The sequence below is a fragment of the Dipodomys spectabilis genome, unplaced genomic scaffold (assembly GCF_019054845.1).
Source record: "Dipodomys spectabilis isolate Male_0828 unplaced genomic scaffold, ASM1905484v1 ptg000365l, whole genome shotgun sequence".
Taxonomy (NCBI): Eukaryota; Metazoa; Chordata; class Mammalia; order Rodentia; family Heteromyidae; genus Dipodomys; species Dipodomys spectabilis.
Window position 1 is genome coordinate 2,472,010 of NW_024871042.1, and position 5,698 is coordinate 2,477,707.

A 5,698-nucleotide genomic window follows, 5' to 3' on the forward strand; every position below is an offset into this window, starting at 1 on the left:
AAAAAAAAGAAAAATAAAACTGGGAACTGAGCAGTAAAGTGCTAATATGAAAGGGGGAAATTGTAAAATATACCTGGATATGCTACTAACTCCAGTGATTTTCAAAACATATTGAGACTTTCAAATTCTATCCAAGAAACTATCTCTCAGAATTTTTTAATTTTTTCTTTGAAATGAGCTGAAAGATAACTAAATAGATGCTTGTGGGCACAACTTTTCAACCTTATTCAAACTTTCAGAGATGATGGCTTCTAAAAACCATTAACAAACAATTCAACTAGACTACTTTTAGAGGATGTGCTGTCAGATTCACCTGTATTCACCTTCTTTTGTTTTACAGGTCTTTTGTAATCTCTACCCCTTAATCCAACCTACAACTAACTGATATTTCAAAGACGTTCAATAAGACTCATATTATAAATTCAAACTCAGTACTGCCATCTGTTACATTCTGTTTAAAAACGGAATAATTTTTCTGCTGAATAAAAATATCTTCCCAGTCCATTGGTTTGTTCTGAGTAGATGTGGTCCCTATTGGCAGTTCTTTTCCAGCATCAACCTTATAACCAATACCATGACAGGGATAGAAAGGTATGCATCCTGTCTGATCTGTAAAGACTTGCATGGATGTAAACAATAAAGTTTGAGTTCCCAGAAGGATCTAGACTGTGAACTGACTTTATGTGCAAAGATATGAAACGATAGTTGATGAAAGTTTTGCCACACGCCAAACACTGATTCCTTTGCTCCCCGTATTGTGAATTTCATGCTTTGTGTGATATTCTGCAAGAGGAAATACTTTCTCACAGTAACGGCATGAATACCTCTTTTCCCAAGAATGAATGTTAAAATACCTTCGCAAGCTTTTCAGATGAACATATGACCTTTTGCGTACAATGCAGATATAACAGACCCTTCCATCTACTATTGACTCATAGTGATCATCATGCTTTACTTTCATACGTTTGCTTGTAGACTCACTGTAAGATATTTTTGATAGTTCATTATCAAGTTTGTCCTCTCCCTCATCAGAGTCATCTTTGACAGGGATCACTATAAGTATCTACACAGTATTAGCATAAACCTTGCAACCAGTGGACCGTCGTTCAATTTCAGTGGCTTATCTAAAGTAATGATCTTCTGCCCCTCCATGAGATATTTTGATCCTAAGCTTGGATCATTAGTGTTTCTAGTAATTATATCTGAAACTTTTAAAGAATGTGAAGTTGGTTCTGTAGGAATCTGCGTATTCTCTAACAATGATCTATCAAAAGTAGCATTCTGGGAGGTCTCACCTCCGTGGGACCACAGATGTATTACTGACTGCTGAGTCTGGACTGGAGCTAATAGTAACATTGTCATCATCTATAATTCCCTCCTTCACTTCTTCACTGACCTTGTTTTCTGTTAAAACAGCACTGTTTGGTGTCTGATGATTCTGTACAAGCAAGTTGACAGGAGGTGACATATGATTAGTAAGTGAATAATTGGCAATTGGAGGGGGAGTAAGCGGTGTCTGACTTAACACAATAATGTTGGGAGTCAGATGCGTTGAAGCTGAAGATACAAACAAATTTTCACTTCCTTGTATTTGGTTCAGAGTTGCCTGATTCACAGGAGTGGAAGATTTCAGAGTAGGTGTGATACTTGTTAAAGGGGGAGAGGTATGACTGGCACAAGGTGCCACATCGGAAACATCAACAGGGCCTGGTTTAGGCTGGACCTGTGTCACTTCATTGTTACTCGGCAAAGTCTCCTTTGCAGTCAAAAGTTCAGCACAGAAAATGACATCATCATCATCATCATATGAATCAGGAACTATGATGTTTTTGGTTCATAATCTTCAGCAGATAATGAAAAAGACTGTTATAATAGGCATGTTCGTAGCCCCATTGTCTCGGGTTGTATCTTTTGACTTTTCTATGACAAAGTTTTTATCACTGGAATCAGCAGGCCTTTACCCTGTGACAGTGGGACACCCAGCTCTGCTATAAATTTCACTGCAAACAACTGGCCTGGTTTAATCAACTCAGCAAGTAAATCTGCTCTAACACGAACAATGTTAGAGCTGTACATGTAATTGCGACTATCTGCAAAGATCTCTGCTCTGAGGAAGCTCAACAGCCTGACCAGCAATGAGAAGAGCGGATGAAGTATGTACTGGAAGCTGAAAGAATATTCCTATGGGCCCGAAATTTTCCATCTTCCACAATAACAATAACATCACAGAAGAGTCCATGGCTACGTGGTTCGTTCAAGGAGTTAAGCAGACTGCCAGGGTATTGAATGTCTGTAGCAGAAATCAAATTTTTGCTCTCCATGCCTGCTTCCCAGTCGTCAAGGCCGCCTTCTCCACCCCGGCTGCTGCTGCTTCTGCTGCTGCTTCTCCTCCGCAGGGCGCAGAAAGGTCGACTCCCTGGCGATTCTGCTGCAGCTGCTGCTGCTTTAAAGGTCGCTTCAGTCTCCAGCGATGTCAATGCAGTGGCTGGCCACCTCAAAGCTGCCCGCACAACATCCACCCCAGACAGACGACAGAGGGCCCAGGGCAAGCCCAGGCACTGGGAGCCAGGCGCGCCTTCCTCTTCCCAGTGCCATCAGAATCTGTCCTGCAGGCCACCTCCCTGCAACCCGGCTTCACAGGAGCTGGTCCACCCTCCACCTTCCAGCTCTTGGCAGGAGACACTGGGAAGCTCAAGAACTGTTCGGCCTATAGATGGTTCTTGCATAATTTTCCAACTTGACAATGGTCCAAAGACACTAAAAAGGCAATTAAAAAAAAAAGATACTTGGGATTTTGAGTTGGATCTTTCTCCAGGCTGGTGATAGGTACCACATTTTTCCTCAAGCAGCTCCCAGTCATGTGACCACAGGGGAAGGAACTGACACTCCCAGGTGGCCTATGTTGCTAAGCTGGAATGCTGAGTTCCATGTATCGCATGCATTTTCCAACATTGTATATTTTCAACTAACAGTGGGTTTACTGAGACATAATTTACTAGAAATTGTGGGGTATTTCTATTTAGGTAAGTTTGGACTGCAAAAATACAATTCTGGTCCATCTGAGTTATTATTTTTGTATGTGTATGATATTATGCTGTTTGCCTAGTTGTCTTTCTGAACTTTTTTTTTTTTTTTGGTTGGTCGTGGGGCTTGAACTCTGGGCCTGGTCACTGTCCCTGAGCACCTTAGTTCAAGGTGAGCACTATAATACTTTAGCCACAGCGCCACTTCTAGAACTTACTTCTTATATCAATCTTATATCCAATCTTATATCCCACTCTTCTCCTCTTCCCTCTCCTACTCCTCTAGGGTCTGCTTCCTGACAAAGATAGGCAGAGAACAACTCAAACAGGACAACAGTCCTTATATAGCATGACTCAGTAGAACTGGACTATACACAGAAAGATCAAGCAGAGTGAGTGGGAAAAATAAGACCAAGATTATACCTCCTGTGTTTGCTATGGGACAATAATTCTCATTAGGAAATAGCTATTCTCAAGTTCTGGGGCTCAGGACAGGTAAACAGCCACTTCAGGTCTCTAAAGTCCAGTATCATGGCTTACTGCCAGGAATGTTATGGCTGATTGTGCCTGTCATGGGGATAAACACAGAGAAGTAATTTCTCAGGTGAGTAGCACTTTGAATCACTTGAGCAGAAGAGATGAAGCTGCTCACCTTGAGTGGAGAGTCCACAAGGAATAGAAATGATACCAGTACAGATTAACAACAGAGCTATTGTCAGCTTCAAAGAGTATAAGGAACTATTGTTATAATCAACAACCTATAAGTTCTGGATTCCCAAACCCCAGCCCATAAAGCTAACTCACTCCCTTGACAGATGTCCCAGTAATACCCTTATCTTATGCCCTTGGGGTCTACCTAGACTATCTCTCTGCCCCACATGGTGATGGAATTAGAGCATATCCTTCTAGATTTATTTTCTTAAAGCAACTTTCTTGGTTACTGAGGGAGAGATGGAGAGAGAGGGAGAGAGAGAGGAGAGGAGAGAGAGAGAGAGAGAGAGAGAGAGAGAGAGAGAGAGAGAGAGAGAGGCAATAGTAATTTGACACTCAGGATAATATGTTATGGAGGTGCTGGTTTCATGTCTTTCAAATAGTCTTCACCTCTTACTATCTCAGGACAACTAGCCTCTGGTAGAGTCCAGTGAGGGATCAGAAGCTCGTGGCATTTCTCATGTGGATGCCCTGGCACCACAGGGCAATGGTTGCTTCTCTCGGAGAAGAATATCCATTCTCTTAAGCCACTCTGCCCCTGCAGGGTAAATTCCCAGAGGACAGAGGCCCTAAGGATTAACTGCCAGGCCATAGTGTCATGCCCACTAGCTGGCATGAACACTAACTCCAGTATGGCCAGTGATGGGCTGTGGTTGGAATGGGAGGAAGCAGCAGCTTCTGATACTAGATCAGTCTTAGAGTTCACTGATAACTGATGCAGGTCAGGTTCAGTCTTCAGCTGAATCAAAGCTTAGTATGCCATTTAGTAATCAGTCCTCTCCCAGTTCCAAGCCTATACCTTTCTCTGCTCTGTTCTGCTCTACTTTGCTCTGGGATATTGGGGCTGGCCCTGGCAAACTTTAATTCTGCTTTGCCAGCTGCTCCCTGTTAGGCTCTGCCAAGACAGGGCACTAGCGGGAGATGTCAGGGTGGGAGGTGGGAGGGAGAGCTGACTCCTATTTGTTTTCTGTTCCTGAGGGTACCATCCCAGCAACACTTCCTGTCTGCTTCATTTTTGTTTTGTTTTTTAATGAGATAACTTCCTGTTGTTGTCAGCATTGCCTCAACCTCACTTCTTCCCCCTGGTGGTGGCAGCAGAACCTGCAAAGAACAGCTGCTGGATCCCAAATAAAGACGCCCAATATGTTTCAACAGGCTTCATTGTGACCTGACTCTCAGAGATGTAGCACCCCTTCCTGAGGAACCTGAGTCACAGGCCTGCAGGGCAGTCTCCAGCTCAGAGGCATATCAGTGCCAAGGGTCTATGCCCCAGCTTCACTGGGGTCTTATTTCATTGCTGTGGGAGGTCCCCACCCCCATGTTTCTAAGTCTCAGTAATTCCAACCTTCTTCCCACGTGTTCCCTCAGCCCTCAGGGAAGCAGCTGCTTCCTATACTTATTACCTCTGTGACATCTTTGAGGTTTTTTCCTTTTCCTTTTCAAGGAACTCTAATTATTTTAAATTCTTTCTTATGAAAATAACTGGTGTGACTTCTATATCCTGCCTCTCCAGGACTGCCATAGACAGAATTTTCCTTTAATCCAAGCAGTGGCAGGGGGCCTGGAGTTAACACAAGACATTGAGACTCCGGTCCCCAATTAGCTCTTTCATTTGGGTGAGTCACAACCTCCTTCACGCTGTTTTACCTTTAGTAAAACTAACAGATCATTTTACATCAGACACTGCACAAGGTAACCATGGGCAGAGTGCAGCCCACAGATGTCACAGGTGTAGCCCGGTGTCTGTGTGTGTGCTTTCATAACACAATCTGAATTTCATTCCAGAGAGCACACTTGCCCCTATTCACATTTGTACTCTGTCCAGGCCTGACTAGATTCTTCCTTTCCAGCCAGGTGCAATTCTGTCCTATCCATTAGCTGGAAGAAAGTCCCCCTAGATAGTGTAAGTGATATAATCTCTTCCCAGTCACAGACAGAGGGAAAAAAGTGAAAGAAATGCTGCC

The 5,698-nt window shown here is 43.3% G+C and overlaps 1 pseudogene; it reads right to left on the minus strand.

Moving 5' to 3' along the window:
* Positions 1–409: 409 nt before the first annotated feature.
* On the minus strand, positions 410–2,325 carry LOC122096111 (annotated as a pseudogene).
* Positions 2,326–5,698: the final 3,373 nt, after the last annotated feature.